The sequence below is a fragment of the Euprymna scolopes genome, chromosome 13 (genome assembly GCF_053919585.1).
Source record: "Euprymna scolopes isolate OS-2025 chromosome 13, ASM5391958v1, whole genome shotgun sequence".
In the NCBI taxonomy this organism is placed as follows: domain Eukaryota; kingdom Metazoa; phylum Mollusca; class Cephalopoda; order Sepiida; family Sepiolidae; genus Euprymna; species Euprymna scolopes.
The window spans coordinates 15,685,492-15,708,039 of NC_136494.1; the positions used below are offsets into that span (position 1 = coordinate 15,685,492).

Genomic DNA, 22,548 nt, shown 5'->3' on the forward strand with positions numbered 1-22,548 from the left:
TAAGAAATCTCTAGCGGTGAAATTGGCAGAGTGAGAGGATTTGATGAATGGAAAGTGAAAGTGTTTACTTTGTGGAAATACATATTTTAGAGAAGTGTCTTGATCAGAATAAATGTAGTAATTTGTATACGGGGAAAAGAGTAGTCGTTTTGTGAAACACAATGTAAGAAATGCTGTATGTGATGATTATAAAAGATTTGTTTAGGAAGAGTTCGTTTATTTTACTATAACAAGTGTAGATGCAGGGGTGAGTCAAGATTACTTCATCATATAGATGTGTTGCCAACATCAATAATAGACTCTAATAATCGATAGGTTATCATACAATCCATCACACTTCAGTTTAAAATTGCCTTTTCATCAATCTGTCAGTGTGTCTTGTTTTTACTGTAAGATGGCATTTTCGTCTATCTGTCATGTTTAAGTTTGAAATAGCATTTTTCTCAGTCCATCATGCTTAAATTGAAATGACAGTCTGTCTTGCTTAAGTTTAAATTGCAGTCTCTCATACTTCATTGGGATGTAGCATTTTCGTCCATCTGTCATGCTTAAGTTCGAAATTACATTTTTCTCAGTCCGTCATGCTTAAATTGAAATGTCAGTTTGACATGAGTCATTTTGAATTAACATTTTTCTAAGTTCGCCATGCTTAAATTGAAATGACAGTCTGTCAAACTTCATTGGCATATATAGTATGCTAATCAGTCTGTCATACTTAAATTTAAAATGTCAAGCTGTCATGTTTTATTAAAATATAACATTTTTGTCAGCTTGTAATGATTAAGTTTGAAATGTCGGTCCTTATCATTAGAATATAGCACTTTTGTCAGTCTGTCATGCTTAAGTTTGAAATATCGGTCTGTCAAGCTTCATTGGAATATAGCACTTTCATCAGTTTGTCATGCTTCCATTTGAAATATTATTTTGTCAGTCTGTCATGCTTCATTTTAATAAAACAGTTTCGTTAGTCTGTTACTGTTCTGTAACGTTTTTAGTTTAAAATATCATTTTCATGGATAAACGCACAGCTTGAATGGACGCATCTGAAGAAAATTCCAATCCTGCGACATCCAGCTTAGCCCCCCACCCCCTAAACATTTCATTCCAATATATCTGTCTTTATTATCTTTCATTACAGACTAGATTGTCTTTAAATGTACACGGCCAGTTTTAACATCATCTTGCCCAGCAACATCCACCCGACACATCCACATCTTGGAAAGATAATAAGTTATATTCGTGAGTTATAAAACTGTCCACTTTCGCAGAGAAGTGTGCAAATAGTGTCCATTGTTTAGATATAACTTAATAAACTCATATACTTTTGATTGCTTCTTTTGTTCCAGAGAATAGGATATATATATATATATATATATATATATATATATATATATATATATGTGTGTGTGTGTGTGTCCGCTTATCTTGGCATTGTTTCCAGTCGTCCTGAACAAATTGCCATTGGTATTTAAATTGTCAATTCAGGAGCGGCGTAGTTAAAGGTTGCGCAACTCTTGCCACAAAAAATTTCCCATGAAGTTACGACATCATCGAAAAAAAAAAAAAAAAAAAATATATATATATATATTATATATACTAGCAGAGCCTGTTAACCGGCGCTGCCCGATGGAAGCCTACCCACCCACCCCCTCGCAAAAAAGAAAACTACGGTTGGTGGCCACTGTCATCCCTGAACTTTTAGGGACACTAGTGGACGTGGCCGGAATGAATTAATCTGGTTTTGCATGGAAATTAGTGCTGGTTTGAGGTGATAACCTGCAGGTACTGTTTGAATCTAAAAAAAAAAAAAAAACAATTAAGGGAATGCGTAAATCAGCATGAATTAATAAAATTACGAAAAATGGTCCATTAGAATAATAATTGAAAGTAAAAACATATGTTTTAGAAGTTGAAGATTCTCACTATATATGAATTGTTTAGGGTGATCGAAATCAGTTGTAGCAGTCTTAGCTGTTTCCGTTTGTTGAGTCTGTCTCTTCTTTTCAACTCTTCCATCAATAGTATTAAATTAAATTCCAGTGTTATGTCGTCAAGTAGACAACCCCCTTCTTCTGAGGCGGTGGATAATTCCCCCAAATTTAATCGTGATAATCGTTGTCAGCATACCCACCCGAAAATGATAAAAACAAAACTGGGGTTGGCATTGTCAATAGGAGAAAAGTAGATTTGTTTATCGTGCATGAATATAAACCTGGCAGCATACTACAGGTCTTTACATCTCTATACGTACTTATTTCTGCAAAAGTTGAATGAGAGTTTCTTAATCAGCATAGTCAAAAGCCTATAAAGAAAATTGTGGAGGTGGAGCTAATTTACAAATTTACCCCTTCCTCCCAAAAAAGAAAGTTAATGTGTGCAATTTCGAGAATCAGTCTGAAAAAGAAAATTAAATGAAATACCCCAAAGAATATGAAATTGGTGAAAACACAAGTATATAACAATTAAGTGTTTCTGTATGCAATAAATTTACGTTAAATGTGTAGTGTGGGTAATCGGTGTAAAAAATCTAATCGTCATAGTAAAAGAAAAAAAAGAAAAGGAAAACATGTTTTTTTATTTTTTTCAGAGCAGGTTTTTATTGGGGGGGATAGTGCCGTGTTGGTATTTTGTATATGTTTACATTCCCAAACAATTGTTGTTTCCATTTTTATTAGTGTTCCAGATGTGCAAGCAAAGACAGAGAAGATGTTATGTGTTTTTTACTTCTGCACGTTTGGTCCAGTAGATAAGGTTATCAGTATTTAATTGTCTGTTTATGAGCCGTTAATATGTTTGTATTTCTTTTTTTTATTAGCGGTAGTGTCTCATGGGAGAGCGACGCTATTTTTGTAAACTTTTAGAAGTGTTCGGTTATTTAGGAATTAGTTTCATTCTTGAATATGAGAATGGCAGGTCTCAGGCAATCAGAAAGAGTGGAACATGGCTAAGGAGCCGTTATTATTTAGGATTCAAAATCAGAAAGAATATGTTATGTCTATGTATGACTTAGCCAGACTATAGTTAAAAATGTAGAATTGGACCCGGTGACAACTGGTAGCAGTAAGAGCACTAAATATTGAGAGAGAAAAATAAGAACTTCTTTCTCTGTAGATATGGCGATTGTGATGGTGTTGCTCATTGGATGTAATGTAGAATTTTATTATCATGAGTTATTGTGGCAGAAATGGTGGTCATAAGCTACATAAGATAGTGGCTATCAGGGTAGATGTATTGAGTTTGCATGTAGCATCTGTTATTGCAAACCTATGATACTTTGATCCAGAGGGGAATTTCTGCAATCAATCATATATATATATATATATATACTAGCAGGATGACCCGAGGTTGCCTGGAATTCAATAACCAAATAATGTTTTATTGTCACGGAAATGAGTGAAATCGCTCATTTTTCAATCAAATCGATTGATTGCCTGCCCATTGTGTACTCTTAAAATAAATCTGTCGCGTTAGGGTTACTAATTTCAATAGGATCGAAGAGACTATAGTTGGGACATGTAAATTTAAACTAGAATTTGTGGGTGTAGTTTAGTATTTAAAAAATAAAACAATTAAAACATTTGGAGAAGAAAAATAATTACTTAATTTATAAAAACACACGGAGGATTAATGTAATAAGATAGATAATTGGTTGAAACATAATTTAAAAAGTAGAAATACGAAATTAGGGAGATTTATAAATTCCATGACTAACGGAAAATAATTAAACCAAACTAAAAAGAGTGGGGTGGAGGTAGGTTCAACTGCTTGATCTCTTAAACAGAGATTAGAAATGTGTTCTTATATGTAGAAATAGTGTTTTTTTCCGTCTGAATAGAGGCTAATTTTTAAATATCTTTGATGACATAAAATTTGAAATTATATATCTTTAGTCATCACAAAACCCGACAAAGGATCTGGCGTTGTCATAATAGATCACCAGGATTATGTCAATAAAATGATAACTATCCTGGGGGGACACCTCTAAATTTGTTAAATTAGGTCCGGTAGATATTCATGATTCTATTATCTCTATTGAGGCCAAGTTCCAAAAACGACTTGTCACATGGGTCAAAAGTGGTGTTCTTCCCACTTTCATTTCTAATTTAATTTGACACACCGGTTCTATTCGCCCCCGGTTGTATTGTTTGTTTAAGACCCATAAAAGTGGAGTACCGTTGAGACCCATATTATCAATGATAGGGTCCTCTCAACATAAGTTCGCTAAATGGTTGATAAATATTTTAGAACCCGTTTTGGAACGTTATAGTTTATTTTGCATCAAAGACTCTTTTAGCTTTGCTAACTTTATGGAAAATTATACTCATTCTGACAAATTGATGTGTTCTTTTGATATTTCTAGACTTTTTACTTGCGTCACATTGTTAGAGACTATTAATATTTGTGCTGACGCCTTATATCGGAGTAAACTTCCAACTCTCCCAATTCCAGAAAATATTTTTTGTAGAATTAATGAAATTCGCCACTATGTCGGTTGAATTCAGTTTCAATGATATTATGATTTAATGATATTATGTACAAACAGACAGATGGTGTGGCTATGGTTTCCCCATTGGAATCAGCGTTGGCTAATATCTTTGTAGGTTTTCATTGTCTGGTTTGTATAAACTAGACATTTACTTTCGTTACGTTGATGACACTTTTTGTTTATTTGACTACGAGACGGAGGCGGATGCTTTTTTGTGTCCCTCAATAACGTTCATCCAGCTTTTAAGTTTACGGTAGACAAAGAAACAAATTCTACACTTCCGTTTTTATATGTTCTTGTGTCCAAGACATCTTTATGTTTTCATACTTCTGTTTATCGTAAACTAACATTTACCGGTCTCTACACGCGTTGGGACTCTTTTTGCCCTACAAATCAAAAATTTAATTTAATTAAAACTTTAGCACATAGGGCCTTAATGATTTATTCTAAAGTTAATCGGAATGACGAACTTAAATTAATTACGAAGACCCTTTATAGCAATGGCTACCCCTTAGATATTGTTAAAACTACTATTAATAATAAAGTTTCAAATTTTTCCAAATCTAAAGAAATTATAGCTAATAGATGTCCTGTGTACCTTCGTCTACCTTGGCTAGGTACTTTCAGTGACCGATTTGCTAAGCAATTTTTTTGTCTGTACAACGGCGTTATTTGGCATCGAATCCACGCGTTGTTTTTCAATCAGGCCTATGTCGTCGTCTATTTGCAAAGATGTTCTCCCCCTCCCTCACCATAATAATTCTATTATTTATTTATTTCTTCCAATGTAGTTGCAGCGAGCACTACGTTGGGCGAACATCGTAAAGATTGGATTCTCGTTTGAAACAACACGTACCATCAAAGATGCGGTTTGCAAATTTTTCACCTTCGGATGTTCTGAGTAATTCTTAGGGTTTTTTGATTTGCGAGCACCTCATAAATAACCATGCGTGTGTCAACAATTTCTGTGCTGACATGTTTACGCTCTTGAGTAAGTCGCACTTTCATCTAAAAAATTCTAGAAACTTTTATTAAGTCTTTGAGACCTTGTCTTTGCAAGCAAAAAGAAAATCTTTTACTACGCCATTTAGTTCTATGTAACCCCCCCCTTATTTTTCGTTTTTTTTTTTTTTTTTTACTCCCTCGGCATATTCATGGCTATTTTTTTAAAATCGTATTTTCCTCGATTTATCTCTATTGAGCGGGGAACGAAACCTGGTTAGCTGGCCATTATTTTCATTTTTTATTATTCTTTTTTAATCATCATGTTTATTGATCTGTATTTAGTCATAATTACGTTTTGTACTCCAAAGAAAAATTTCATATATATATATATATATAAGTGAACGTGTCTGTATGTGTGTGTCTGTGTACATTTCTCTACGCAATAACTCTGTCAATTTTTAGTCTGTGGACTCGAAATTTTATATACAGGGTACTGAGATTTGGAAAAATCGATGTGATCGGTTTTTGGCCAGAAATTTTGCGATTAAGGGGTCAAAGTTTAACGATTTGACCTTTCAGAACTCTACCAAACTCCTCCGACAATTTTGGGTCTACGCACTTGAAAATAGAGGCGACGGATTTTACCAAGATCAGTATCGTTTTAAAGTTCGACCTTTCATACGACAAAAATCGAAAAATTGGCTAAAAACATTAATATCTTCCCCTTCAACTAGGCACTTTTCTACAGGGGGGGTCACTTTTTTCGCCGATATTTTTTAAAGGTATCCTCTCCTTTAGATTGTCTAGCCTTAATTTTAAAAAATGTCGTTTCCGGTTTGGCGGTGGTCGTAACAGCATAAACGTTAGGTTTTACCCTGTTCTTTTCCTCATTTGCGGTATGGGTTCGAGCCTGCCTTCCTACTACTACTTTTTTTTTTTTTTTGCTCAACATACACATCAAAACACCCGGGCAACGCCGGGATGAAATGCGAGTATATCTATAAAAGTGAAGGTGTGTGTGTCTGCGTATATTTCCCTTCGCAATAAATCTGTTAATTTTCAGTCTACAGACTCGAAATTTGATATACAGGGTACTAAGATTTGGGGAAATTTTTGTGATCGATTTTCGGCCAAAAATTTGGGTGTTAAGGGGTCATAGTTCAACGATTTGACCTTTGAGAACTCTACCAAATTCCTCCGATAATTTGGGGTCTAAACACTTGAAATTTTAGATATAGGTTCCTTGGACAGGGATCTAACTTAATAACTCGATTTAAGTCCAAAACAAAAAAATTTAAGCGGTCATAATAGGGGTCAAAGTTAAAAAAATTGACCGTTTTTTTTTTTTTTTTTTGCTCAGCATACACCTCCAAACATCCGGGTAACGCTGGGCTGGAATACTAGTATATATATATAAAGTGTATTAGAAGACTATAGCAATGTTGGTTACCGGTGTGAGAAGTGTTGTAGAAAATGAAAAAACTATACATTTTTCATACCACTCTTCACACCAGCAACCCACATTCTAATATTTACCAGCAATGCTTCAAGCAAAGTAACTTATATATATATATACCGACCGCCAGCAACTACTGTAAAAGAGTAATAAAAAATGCAAGAGAGCTATATACTCAGTCTGTTAAATCCAAAGTAGCTGAGAAGCAGCTTGGTTCCCACCAGTTTTGGCAAATAGCAAACAGGATGCTGAACAGAAGCGTGCGTTTTATCCCAACCATCATCAATGGACCTGAGGTCATCTCGTCAGCATCCGACAAGGCCAAACTATTTGCCAATAACTTTGCAGCTAATTCTACCTCATGCGACGAAGGCCATCAACTCTCCATATTTCCTCCTATAACAGACAATGCAACATACAAATATCTGTGCGTGAGGTCGCCAAGCTAATCAAGAACCTTGATTTCAGTAAAGCAACTGGCTCTGACGGCATTCCAATTATAGTGTAGGAAAAGCTTCAACCAGAATTTGTCCTCATGCTTACCAAACTGTTTAAGCGTTGCCTTAAGGAGAAGTGCTTTCCAATACCCTGGAAAACCTCATCCGTATGCCCTGTATTTAAGAATTCAGGTGATAAGTCATCCCCCTCTCAATACAGACCAATGTCTCCTGTGTGTTATGAGTAAGTTGTTGGAATCCATATTAAATAAAGGAGTATTCAACCACCTCAGCAGAAATAACCTTCTTAGTGACATGCAATATGGTTTTCGTTCTGCCAGATCTACAACAGATGTGCTAACGGTTATATCGCACAGGATTAGTGAATCTCTCGACAAAGGCTTCCGTTCTAGGGCAATTGCTCTTGACATATCAAAGGCCTTCGATAAGGTATGGCATAAAGGCCTACTTCACAAGATTTCCAACTACGGTATAACTGGAAATGTTTTCTCAATTATCAAATCATTTCTCTCTAATAGGCTCATAACAGTAGTGGTTGCTGAGCAGAAATCAGAAGCCCACAGTATTAATGCTGGAGTCCTTCAAGGGTCCATCCTGGGCCCAACTCTCTTCCTGATCTACATCAATGATCTCCCAAAACACATACTTAACTCATTTGTTGACATCTATGCTGATGACATGACCATCTATGGCAACACATCAAAGGCTGTAAATGACAAAGTTATCTCTCATTCTCTCTCCTCTGATCATGAGTGTGTAGTTCAGTGGGGGAAGAGGTGGCTGGTTACTTTTAATGCATCTAAAACCAAGCTCCTGTCTTTACATCATCAACACTCTTATCCCCATGGGACATCAATTGAAATGGATGGCTCTCGTCTTTGGGAGGCTCCATGTTTTGACAAGCTTCTGGCATTGACCTTTACTCCTGATCTGAAATGGAACACGTACATCAAGTCTGTAGCCAAGGTCGCCGAAAAAATGGTAGGATCCTTCTACCGCTCCAGAAGATATCTCACTGCTCATGCAATTCTCTATCTATATAAAAGCCAAGTGCATCCAAGGATGGAGTACTGCTGCCCCATCTGGGCAGGAGCTGCTAAAAACAGCCTATCCTGCCTTGACAGAGTACAAAATAGACTTTGTGGCTTAGTGGAGGATGCCCCTTTCTTTTCCCTGCAGCCTCTCTCCGAGAGAAGAAACGTTGCGAGCCTGTCTTTATTTTATCGTTACTCCCATGGCAGGTGCTCATGTGAGCTCCAATCTCTGGTCCCCCCCCCTCACCAATCTCTCACGATAAACACCCATCTAGCTAAAACCACTGTCAATAATTTTCCCCATATTTATCTGTGCCAAAATCAAATCGTAGATTCCATGAACAAAGCTTCTTTCTTAGAAGTGCACGCCTGTGGAACTCTCTTCCATTTGCCTGTTTCCTACCTAACTACAACTTGGATGTCTTCAAGTCTAGCATAAACAAATTCCTGATGAACCGCCCCCTTAAGTAAGACACTTTATCAAATCTCCAATACTAACGATTACTACGATATTATCTCATTGATTACTGTACATGAAATAACCCTTATCCCTGAGTGGCTTCCAGGCCTTGATAAGTGGTGACTTCCATGTAAATATATATATATATATATATATATATGTATATATATATATATATGATGAACTCTCCCGTCGATTTTGACATATGAGCTTCTGCCACAACAACTAAGTTGCTATGAAATCCACTCAGATGATTTGTTTATATTGGTGAAGGCTTTGTGTAGAACCAACCACGCTTCTTTTTATTATTGCTAACCTTTGTCACTGCAGACGATTACCACAGGACAGAGTATACAGTAGACAGCAGGTGTTTACATCAGGGTTTCTTTCTGCTAGATGCATGTGTTAACGAAGACTGAGGATGCATCTCTCCCAGTGAATTAATGCACCCCTGATACCAACTTGGAAATTTCTATGACTTGGCACGGTACACACAGCACCTAGACTTCGCAAATGGTCACCAATCTGGTAATGGCCAAGCTCAATGTTGCTTAACTTTGGTGATCTGGTGAGAACCGGTGTGTCCCCCTGATTGTGTTGTGTAATATATATATATATTTAGTAGAAATGGTAATTAATAAAAACCGAAGAAAGTGCTCAATACTGTTGTAGAGAAAATATGCGTTTTATTTTTTATTACCGTATCTTTCTGTTAAGTTACATTATTCTTTCAGCTACCCGGCCGTTTTTTTTAGACGGCCAAAAGAACGGCCGGGTAGCTGAAACAATAATGTAACTTAACAGAAAGATACGGTAATAAAAAAATAAAACGTGTGTATATATATATATATATATATATATATATATATATATATAGCCGTGGTGAAGGCAGCCTTTCTAGGAGAAGCAAATCTCTGATTTAAAAAACCCTAAAGCGGAAGACCAGTACCCGCATTAAGCTGGTCTGCAGTTTAATTTGTTGCTGGCTATCTTGCTCTTGTTTGTTGCTGGATTTCAACATTTTGAACCGAGAGAGAGACTTAGCTGTCGTACAAAGCTAAGACTCTGTAACATCATATTTGTATAGATACTCCCTCAGGCATTTGAGCTCATGGATTTTAAATGTCTGAGGGAGTGGCACTCGTCTGACAAGACGTTGCAATCATCATATATATATATATATATATATATATATATAAGCTTTTACTATCTGTATATCGTTCTTTATCATCTCAATAAGTGTTTGACTACTCTACACTGTTATTAGTTCTTTACTTATAAAACTTTCACGCCTTATCCAACATTCAGTACGACATAACCACGTGGATCATTGAAGTTAAGCTACATTGAGCCTGGTCAGTGCCAGATGGGTGACCATTTAGGAATATCAGACGCTGTGTCTAGAACGTCTATGCCTGCCTCCCTGCAAGAGCCGCCAAAACCTACCGTCACCATCTCCACTGATTGGCACATACAAGCAACTGGGAACCACTTGTGAATTTCAGACTCCCATGAAACTTTCTCCTTTGGAGGAATCTGTTTCAACTTGTCTACGATGAATGCCACTTCAGTTCAGTACAACTTAAACCGTTAATCAGTTTATTCATGGCTTGCATCGGCCTGGCCTTCTTGGCCAGGGAGACAAGATCAGTATCTGTTCTTCAGCTACTGCACTCAAAAGTAATCAGTTTTGGTCAATTTGGGGGGAAACCCTTCATACCAGACCATTGCTATTTATTTATTTGGACCTTGCCAGAGTGCTTCCTTGGGAGAGCTGGTTTCCATCCTTTAAAAAACGACACTGCGTCTAATTTACTCTCGTAGGGAAGCCAATAAATACCGGCTTCAGTTTAGTCTTGACAGACAATGGATGTCCCGCTAAGAATGTCTGTGCATGTAATTGTGAAGCAAGAGTTGCGTAATACGCTGTGTTTTGCGAATTGAAACTTGCAGCATCTTTTATGGGTGCTAGGTGGATGCGAAGGGAAGCTGCATTTTAAAGTTTCCATTAATTGAAATGTTGTAGTGAATTGCTTGAAATAAATTTTTAGTTATAATAAACAATCCGTGTACACCAGCGATCGGAATCAATATTTTATTAAATCAATCGTTTGACTGGGTCGGAAGACAAAAGCAAAGATTAATAACCTTGACAAATTATTGGAAATATTTTATTAGAAAAAATTTGTTTCGGGGGGGGAGTGGATGGGGGAGGAAGAAAACCTAATTAAAAGTAATAAACATGTTCAAAATGAAACTGTGATAAAATAAAAATCTACTTTTCGTCTTTGTTTTTTTAATCAAGTTGTGTTGCTGTGATCAATTCTAAGCAGATTGCAACGGAAGAATATTTAAGTACTAATAATCATGTCATATTCGTAACCAACGTTTTAATTTATTTTTAATTAAGATGTTTGACATTTCAGACATGTTTCACGTGCGACTATGCATCCGTATAAGCAGCACTGTCCATCAGTCATCATGTTGGTTGTTTGCTGTACTGCATATCAACCATTGTGGTTTATTTAATGCCGAATTCAGTGATTTTGAACAAAAAAGGTTTTCTGCTTTAAGTCTGTTACATCTTCGTGTGTAACAGTACATATGGCGGCTTTATGTGCGGCAAGGGAAAAGAAAAAGGCTATAAAAAGGTATGCACAGACCGACGATCACAGCCAGGATCACGTTAGAGATCACGATTACGTTTTATTTGGGATAGTAGCCGGAAATAAATGTTGTTTCAATGGGAAAAGTGAGTCAAGTTATTACTTATCTTATGCTCATTGCGACTTACTCTGCTACAACGTGTGGGGCCCGAGTATATACATGGTAACGCATGTGTAAACGTGTACTATATTACACATGTCGTTTGGTTTAATCGTTTTGTTTTACGGCATATCAACCCTTTCCTGGTCATTTAATGCCGAATCCAATTTTGGTAAAAGTTCTCATGCTTCAAGTTATTCATATCTTCAAATATTTATTCATGGTGTTTGGTTTGATTGTTTTGTTTTTCGGCATATCCGCCATTTAATGCCGAATCAAATAATTTCGGAAAAATGTTCTTTATATACTCAAATATGTGCTTTGTTTGATCGTTTTGTAGAAAGAAAATTGTTTTTTGTTTTTGCAGAACAATTTTGCAAAAGAAAATAAAAGAAAAGCAATAACACCAATGTTTGCTGCATTTTAGGTCAGAAATCCAATGTTTTCGGACATACTGAACTTGTAGCACTGTTATATAGGGGTTTCATTGAGAGGGAGTCTTAGAGAGAATTTCTTAGAGTCTTATTACAGAGAGGGGTGTTGTAAGACTCAGAGAGAGAGATAGAGATGTTGTAAGAGACTAGATAGATATTGTTCATGTTATAAGATTCTTATATATTAAATGTTCATTCCTTGTGTTGAATGGAAGAAGAAGAAAGCTCTTTGAGTGAAGGGATATTGTTCAGACTGTTCGGACATGATGGTGTTGAGACGTGTATGTAAAGACATATAACACAAATATATAATACAATTGGACTTTACCTTTTTGTAAGAATCATAAGACAAGACGAGCTTTACAAAAAACACTTGATGGTTTATTTCGTCACGACCGGCCGTTCCATCACCAAGAATTCAAAGTCTCACATTTTTCCTTGAAGTGACGTCTCGCTTCCTAGACCTGACTCCCTCTGAGTTTTCTCACTGACTGTTTTCTAACTAAAGTTTTTCTCTATTCCTAGAACTTTCTATTTTCCGTGACGTCATACACATGTTAAAACATGTGCCTTCTTTCACGTGTTCTGGACATACGTGTCCAAAACTTTTCCTATTTCTCAGTAACCTATTTATCCAATATGTTAAAAACATTATCTTATAAGCTGCATTCTTTCAATTTAAAATTTCATAACAAACTTGATAGTTAACATTCTTTCCTTGAAATATTTATCTATATTCTAAACAAATGTTTGTTTTACATTTTTAAATTCTCACACGTAATCTACTTCTACACCTAGATTACGAGGTTCGAATTCCGCCGATGCTATTTCATTTTCATTTTAAACTAAATTCTCCATTTTTATACTTACATGAAAAGGGGACAGCCCTTATCATGTAACAGCACCAAATAGAATCAAATATTGATTTTGTAGAAAAAATGCTATCGATGACAAGGAACCGATAAAAAGTCAGACTTTATATTATTTATTAGCAATACAAAAGTTTGAATAACACATACATATATATATATATATATATATATATATATATATACTAGCTGGTAGTCCGGCGTTGCCAGGTCATACAATATGCTTAAGTATATTTTAATTTATTCAGATTGTGTATGTATGTATTATAGAATCAATCCTCTATTGATTATTATATTTTATGAGGAATAATAATGATACTGTCGTTCATCAAATTTCGTAGAACATTTTCTGACATCTAAGGGACCTTACAGTGAAGGGGTGGGATTTTGTTGCTAGTATGATAAGTTGGGGGTGCATTTTCGTTGATGGGATACAAGTGGATTAAGTTCAATGGAACACATTCTGTAATATAAAGTACATGGGTGCACCCTGCCCAAGAGGATGAGGCTAATATTCTTTTTTTATCAACCATACTGACATGCAAGAGTTCAAGTGTAATGTGAAGACATCTCACTGCTCAACTCCCTACATAGGTTACCCACAAGTTTGGTCCCAAATAGTTATCCCTTTACGTCAAAATGGTGCTGTGACTTGTTTTAGATGAAAAAAAAAAAGGTAAAAAAAAAGGTTCTGTACTGTCTGTCAAGATCCGCACTTGTCTCATCACCAGAGTTAGAATTCCCTCTCAGATTCCTGTTTTCTTGGCTGTACTGACATGCAAAGGTTCATGTGTAAGGCCTCTCACTGATTAACTCCCTACATAGTTTACCCACAAATCTGGTCCCAAATAGTACGGCAAAGTGGCACTGTGCCTTGTTCAAGGTGAAAAAACAGTAAAAAAAAAAGAAGAAAAGGTTCTGCACTGTCTGTCACGATCTAGCCCTATCCCATCGCCACAGTATTACATCCTTAAGCATGTTTTACTGCATTTGCACTTTATCAACGTTAATAACTCTGACACTAGCAGCAAAATTCTACGCCTTCGCTCTAAGCGTCCTCAGATGCCGGCAAAACCTTCTATTCAAATAAAGCTTCTTTCTTTCGACCACTTGCTATTTGAACCCGCCCCCCCCAATTGTACCGAAATGTAAACGTAATGGAAACAAACATCTTGCACACGACTACTTTATCAGAAACCTGTAACCTTTAAAGGTTAAATATAAAACACATGTTTTTGAATGGTATGTGTGTGTACGACTGGTCCGAAATTTTGACTGATAACATTTAAACAAGGCTAAAATACAGATCACACTGTACATGCTCATGGGCGATATTTTTGACGCGCCTGTCTCAGACTTTAAATATCCCTCTGCTGTCACTTAACTGCAATTCTCCAAGACATTGCTGAATGCCAATGTCAGGCAAACTGACATGCCGTCACTGTTTATCGACATCACTAATTGGGATCAATGATATTTGAACTTTTCAAGTTGGCAATAACAAACGTGTGGAAATGGTAAGTATATCGCTCGGCCTTTTTTTTTTTTTTTTTGGAGGTGGTGGAAGGTTGTCTCGATGCCAAACGAAATCAATAACCTTTGGCAAGAGAACAGGTAACTCTTTAGAATTTGTGATAGCTTCGTTTGTATGAAGCATATTAAGACACTGAGTTTTCTTCATTAATGCGAACATCTCAAATTCTGGTAATTAGATATGTACAAGGTGCCTTCAATAAGTTTCCAGACTGTTTTTGAGATAGGCACGTTTATTTATCGTACACACGTGAATGAAACTCTAGCCCCCTTCAAAGTAGTCTCCTTCAGCTGCAATGCACTTGTTGCACCATTGCAACATTGGCCTTCAGGCCAAGATCAAAGTGTAGCATCTGTTCCGGCAGATACTGCAAGCAAAGACCCTATGTGGGGGCGACCCCACAGATAAGACCTTGGTCAATGTAGGGGCAACCCTTCATACCAATTGTCACTATCCAGCTCCCCTACTCCCCGGGGAGTTGGTCCCCATTTCCCCTTCACTCCTCACTTTAAAAATCGGCCTTGTGCCTAATTTGCTCGGTGGGGGAGCAAATAAATACAATCTGTTCTGGCAGATACTGCAGCAAAGACCATATGTGGGGGCGACCCCACAGATAAGATCTTGGTCAATGTAGGGGCAACCCTTCATACCAATTGTCACTATCCAGCTCCCCTACTCCCCGGGGAGTTGGTCCCCATTTCCCCTTCACTCCTCACTTTAAAAATCGGCCTTGTGCCTAATTTGCTCGGTGGGGGAGCAAATAAATACAATCTGTTCTGGCAGATACTGCAGCAAAGACCATATGTGGGGGCGACCCCACAGATAAGACCTTGGTCAATGTATGGGCACCCCTTCATACCAATTGTCACTATCCAGCTCCCCTACTCCCCGGGGAGTTGGTCCCCATTTCCCCTTCACTCCTCAAATTAAAACTCGGCCTTGTGCCTAATTTGCTCAGTGGGGGAGCAAATAAATACCTCAAAGTGTAGTATCTGTTCTTCAGATGATGCACTTCAATTTCTTGTTCTCTGTCAGTGGCGGAGAAATCCTTCACGACTGAGACAATTTTTATTTTTGTTCCTTTTCTCCACGTTAAAAAACGACCCTGGTGTCTAACTCTGTCCCGTGGGGAGGCATTGTAAATAGTAACAATTTCTGGAAGGCCCCATGGAAGTCCTCTTACGTGAGCGTGTCAATGACCTTCATTACAACCTCTTTCATCTCCACAAGTGTCTCATAGCAACAACCTCTTTAACTATATTCTTGTGGCAGTTAAGTTTGGCCGAGTAGTTTTCCCTTGCAAATGAAGTCAAAAATGACCTCTTTGCCAGAGCTGAATCTCCCGACCAGCGATAATGCTTCCTGCATTGATGATTCTTGGAAGGATTAAACACTAGTATCTGTAGGGATTAAAAAAATAATTATAGTAATATCTTCTATAATATAAAGCTGAACGTCTGTGTGTGTGTGTCGGGTCACGAATAGGATCCTATATGGTTGACTATTATAGAAAACTGATCACATATAATGATAGATGTATCGAGACAGGAATGGGTATATTTGATCTGGCGTAATGATGATTCATTAAAATTGTGGGGTCTGCATACGTGCCTGGTCCACAACGTATGGAAATAAAAAATGTCAAAATTAAAAAAATACGTTTACAAGTGTTTTTGATATAGATGTACATAATAATACTTTGATAAGTATGTTTTAACTTAAATAGGGATGGTATAATAAAATTGTTTGCTCTGCGTTCGCGCCTGGCCTCCACAGAATAGAAATAGGCACAAACTGTAATAAAGACTTTTCATATCTATTTGCGTAAGTATACTTTGATAATTATGTTTCAGTTTGAAGAAATATGGTATAATAAAATTATGGGGTGTCCTTTCGCGCCTGACCTCCATAGAATGGAAATATGTCCCAAAGTTCAACAAAGTTTTTTAATATAGATCCACAGAATATTGTGATAAGTGTTTCAGTGTGAACAGGTATGGTATAATCAATTATGGGGTTTATTTATTTTATTTTTACTTTCATCATATTTTGCTTTGGTTTTGATGCCCCCAAATTCGAAGCTATCTCTTTACAACCCTTCATTTTCATAGCCTATCATACTTTCATAAATCAGAGTCCATTTTCTGTAGGCTGTTTTTGAACCCAGTCAACGACGGGTACTTTTGCTAGTATATATATATATATATATATATATATATATATATATATGAGGTGCCTTCAATAAATTTCCAGACTTTTTTCATATCGGCACTTTTCTTGATAGTACACACATGAAACTAGAGTCTACTATGAAGTAATCTCCCCCGGTTGCAATGCACTGGTACCATTCCAACAACTTCTGGAAGTCCTTTTATGTGAGAATGTAAATGACCCTCATCACAGCTTCTTTGATCTCTTGAATTGTCTCATAACATCCTCTAAGGTTTTCCTTGAGCTTAGGGAATAACTAAAACTCAAGGTCTGGACTATAGGGAGGGGTGAAGAACTGTCTTGATGTCCATCTTGGTCAAATAGATTGTGATAAGGATGGAGTTTTTGACTGCTGCATTATCCTGTTGGAAATGCAAATATTTCTTATCTTCAGTTCCTCCCGAATAATTGTATGTACAGTTCCCACACTGACATCAAAATGTGCACTTATTGTCTCTATAGATACGTAACAGTCCTTATCCATGAAATTCTTTATTTAGACAATCAACTCTCGTGTTCTGACTTCCTTACTCCTCCCACGCCTCTCATCATCCCTCACCGACTCCCTGCCTTTCTTGAATCTTTTCTGCCATTCAAAAACTGATGCTCGATTCATGTAAGATGGTCCAAAAGCAGTCTGAAGCATTCCAAACGTTTCTGTGACATTTTTTTTTTCCAAGTTTAAAACAGAGTTTTATTGCATATCGTTCCACTAAAGTGTCCTCACATTCAGATTGCATTTTTGAAATTCACCAGCTGTGATAATCAGGCTTTAGTTGAATGTGTTCCAATTCCTGCTGTAGCTGTTTAATTGAACCTGAAATCATAAAAATTGGTCATTCATCTCATAAGATTTATCACAATAACATACTGATTTTTCAAGAGTCCAGGACGATTTTAAATGCCTGTGCAAAAAAACGTCTGGAACCTTGCTGAAGAGACCTCATATATTTAATTTTTTTTGTTCAGCTCAGACAAGTCACATTGACACTGATAGGTATGAGGTCACCATAAATTAGAGACCATGCCTACAGGGAAACCCTAAGTAGGGAGATAGGTAGCGAGGTATTTGTGTACATTATATTTAACAGGTTAGTGTACTAAGGGAAGCAAGAAACTGGCCTGCTTCCTGGCCGATTACAATATATAGCCTTCAAGTCTAATGTAAACAAGTTCTTGTTGAGCCGTCTCTTTAAATAATTTTCAATTCTACCCGATCTACACCATTAACGATTATTACACTACAACCTTACATTCAATAATCCTTATCCTTGAGTGGCCTGCAGGCCTTGATAAGTGGTAAGGGGCTCCTTTAGTCTTTGACGGACTATGGATACACACGAAGGGGTGCCTGCACGTGAAATTTTTGTGACAGGAGGTGCGCAATCTTCAATCACACCTCCTCTTAGTCGACATTGTTAAATACCAGTGGCCAGTGAAGTGTGTACAGGAAGACTGGAAACAAATGCCGAGATAAGCAGAGAGCTCATACAGCACCTAGAATTCCCAAATGGTCACCCATCTGGAACTAACCAAGCTCAACGTTGCTTAACTTTGGTGATCTGATGAGAACCAATGTGTCAACGCGATTATGCCGTATAACATAAGTGATAAGTGGTAACTCCGTAACAATTGAAGGGAAGAAACTTTCAGAGTAGAGGGCCCTTTGGCATCCGGTGACTTCTACAATGAAGGTGTGGAATTTTGCTGCTTGTTGGGTTAGTTGATGGTATTTTAATCAAGAGGGACCCCACAAATTCCTTGTAAAACAAGCTCAAGGATGCAACATTGTAGCAATGAGTTTCTGTGATAAGGGGTCATATTTATAGGAAACTAGGGGAATTGTGCAGCAAGATGGTTGTTCACATTACATTTAAATTTCAGTATGTTGATACAAGGAGAGAATTCAGATAGCAGATCTGAAGAATGACCCTATTATCGCTTGGCTTTTTTCTTTTGGATCTCCCTGATGCCAAATGAAACCAATATCCTCTGATCTTTGCAACAGAACACGTAATTCCTGATAAAACTATCTCAAATTTTTGTAATTAGCTATGTACTAGCAGGGAGAGCCGACATTGTCCAAGACTGAATGAAAATCAATGAATAGTTCACACTTCTAATACTTTTATTGTCATCATAATCAATAAAATTTCAATTTCATTGATTGATTACATCCTATACTTAGGGACCCACTTACTCCAAGATACATTGTAGTCTACATTGCACTGTAAAAAAACCTGCTGTTGATTTTATAAAATTATTTTTATATAATGGCTTGAATAGTTTTAAAAATGCAAAAGTCAAGTATCGTGGTTCAGTTGTGCTCTAAACAAAAACAGTCATGTCAAACGCGCCGCTGTGTTATCAAAGAACCTATTGTTAATTTTAAACACTGGCCCTTTCTGCTTCTGTAATGATAAAACTTTTTAAATGCGTTTGTGATGTTGACTTTGTCAAAATCGGACTGCTCCTTCTTAAATCAGATTTTAGATTAGTGTTTTTTTTATACTCATCTGAAGCATTCCGATACAATACCTATTTAAGACACACAGAATACATTTGTTTGAAAATTGAGAAAAGTTGACCCAGCCATTTCGGAGTCCATAGAGAACGAACACATATACAATGCATTTTATGGAGAGATAGAGATATTGAATTAATTTTAATTTTTACTTTTGTTCAGACCAAAAAAAAAAATGCACATTGTCACTGAAATTGAAATATTCGTAGTATGTTATTACCTTCTATCCCCCTTTTTAATAAATAGGATCTCCCGATCACCAAAGACTCCATGTAAAAAAAAAAAAACTTAATAAAAAAAAAAATAATGTCGCTTTTGGGTTGTACGTGAAAATAAAATATACCTGCTTGTCTTCTGGATAGGATCCAAGGGTAGTATCTGTTCTGTTTAAAAATGGTATAATGATATTATGGAGTTTGTGTTTGCACCGGGCGTCCATACAAAGGAAATATGTCACAGGCTCCTATAAGGATATTGAAAATAACCCTAACAACCAGATTTATTCTGACACTACATTAGCCAGATTACTTAGATAAATACTTTTAACAAAGGGGGCTACAATAATATCGTGGGGTCTCCATTCACATTGAATGTCCAGTAGCAATATATTGCATTCGAAACATACTGCTGTGGAATTTCCACAGGTCCTGCTAGTTAAATATAATTTTAAGGCTGTAGGTTCCGTGATAGAAGCGTTGATTAAATTTTAAAATGAATATGTCTGTATTAGATATGTTTGAAAGCCAAATAACAACGCAATATTATGAAGGATAAGGAATTTGTTTGTGCAAAAATTTATATATTTCGAAGTAAGACTTCATCTTCAGAATTTTGTACATCTTCGTTGTTTTTTTGGTTTCTTTCTTGCCATGGTGTTCAGTTGGAGAAGAAAATCAGTTATTAAAACAAAGTCTGCATATTGTTTCTCTGCTGTGTTTTTTTTTTTTTTTTAAAATGCTGGAATAGCGTTGGCTACGCGATATTCAGTGTAAGTTGTAGGTTCTGTGATAGATAGTTTTTCAAACATAAAAATACACTTGAGAGATGATCTATGGATTTTAGTTTTACTAGTAGTTTAAAATTAATAAATATTTATTATTTTATCATTTACTACCAGCAAAATAAAAAAAAACAAGATAAGCAAAAGAATCGTTTTTGGCATCAGAAAATAGGCACACATTATTCCGATTCTGATACCCCCAAAATTTCTGATCTTTCCAATTCCCAGTCCTGATTCCGATTAATCGTGCCAACACTAGTAGAGAGGAAGCTTATTTAAAAAAAAAAAGAAAAGTTGCGTTAAATTTAATGACTAGAAATACCATACAAAATTGTTAGCGTGACAGATCAACAAACATGCTGAACTCACAGACCAACCAACAGAGTTTCTCAAATACATACGTCGAATACCAACAACAGCAAATCAAAAATGACTCAGCTACATCTATTTCGCCTTTGGCATTTGAAGAATGGATAGAATCACTGAAGAGTTCTTTAATTTGATCCTGATTTAAGAAGTTTCCTGCCCTTAAGGATGTTCTCTTTTTGTCCAGATAATGAAAAAAAAAAATGATCTAAAAAAAATATACAAATCTGACCTCCCTCTGGGATGAGGATAGAAGAGAGCGCCAATAAATAAGTGAAGTAGAATAATGTTTACATTTTCAACTGACTCAACTTTCCTAATACCTTCTTTCCCTGTATAGGGGGAGAATGGGTTCAGAAGGGTATATGGGGTCAAGAAGCTCAAATGATGCCTATTCAATATTCACTAAACTTAGTGATTAGACTTTTGAATGCAATGAAACGCAGGAGACAGCGCCAAAGTTCCGAGTTAAGTATATTAGAAATCACTAAAAATATCACGCTTGGAATAGTTTCATATTGAACAGCTCAATACATACAGATATAGTCTGAAAATATTCGGAGCTTCTTCATTATAATAGCGAAATTCGAAAATCAAAATAGTGAATTTCAAATAAAACCAATGAGTACTGTTTAAAGTGGCCTAAGATTTTCAGTTTTTAGAAAATAATTACCTCCCTTGGTATGATTCAAACTGTTTGTTTTTAATTTTTAGCAAAACTCAATTTTTGCTAATTGTCTTGGAAACTATTTTCATTAATACTTAATTTTCTATCCCATCGTTTTTCTTAATTTTTGGATATGTTTATTGCTGCGATATGACAATTAAGTAGATAATATTGTTTTTACTTGCAATTCAATATTTTGATTTTTGAATTGTGCTATTATTATGAAGAAGTGCCAAATATTCTTATGGCAATAAAACTTTTGCGTTTCTGTTTCATGCATCAGAATCACCATTTCTTAAGGCCCCAATTAAAATGAACAACTCCCGTCTTGGGAAAGCACCGTGTCTTGACAAGCTTCTGAAACGGACCTTCACTCCTGATCTGAAGGTCCTGGATATGACCTTAAACTATATCCGATGGTGAGGCCCCAGTTTGCAGGCTTTGGGGAGTGTGGAGCCACCCTTGAATTGCCATTGCTCCTAGGTCCACTCTGACCCGGAGTGGTAGTACCTGTTAGGGTCCTAACTATGGGTTAAATAAAAACAGACTTGAAAACAACAAATATATTCTATTAAAAAATTGTTCTCCAAAATCTTTGGATTCGGCATTAAATAACCTGAAAAGGGTTGATATGTCGTAAAACAACCAATCAACCTGGTCTGAAATGGAACACATACATCAAATCTGTTGCCAAGATTGCTGGAAAAATGGTTGGATCATTCTTCTGCTCCACAGTGGTTAATGGTCCACAAGAACTCATTGCGCAGTGGTTAGAGTACTTGGAAAAATCAATTGTAAAAAGTGATATTCTCCTGAAGGTTGAAAGTTCAATCCTCAGTGGGGACGACTGAAAAATACAATTGCGAATTATCTAGGACCTCCATCTAGTCATGGCTAACTGAAATAAGAGCACGCTACCCCCGTAATGTAAATAAAGGGTTCTGCTCGAAATTCCATCCAAATTCCTGAGTCCGACAGAAACATTCCTGAGTTCGATAAAATACACCTGACAAAGGGCGGAGGTTACATCGACCGAAAGGGTGTGACAATCACACTCAAGGTGAGAACAGTAGTTTGATGAATAACCAATTCTCATCTAAAAAATTCAGAAACTTCTCTGTCGATGTATTCCTCTATCTGTATTAGAATCAGCTCTGCCCTAAATCGAGTACTGTTGCAACATCTGGGTAGGAGCTGCTTGGCGCGCCACATCCAGCCTTGATTGAGTTCAAAATCAGCTTTGAAATCTAGTAGGTGATACCCTTTTTTCTTCCTTGCAACCTCTTTCACACAGAACAGACGTTGAAAGCCTTCCACTAGTCTGTCGTTATTTTCATG

The 22,548-nt window shown here is 36.5% G+C and overlaps 1 protein-coding gene and 1 pseudogene across 1 annotated transcript in view; one reads left to right on the forward strand and one right to left on the reverse strand.

The window, feature by feature from the left end:
* LOC145291944 (protein lev-9-like) overlaps positions 1-22,548 on the forward strand; it is a 1,240,163-nt gene that overhangs the window by 843,226 nt on the left and 374,389 nt on the right. The window lies entirely within an intron of this gene.
* On the reverse strand, positions 18,139-18,255 carry LOC145292648 (5S ribosomal RNA; annotated as a pseudogene).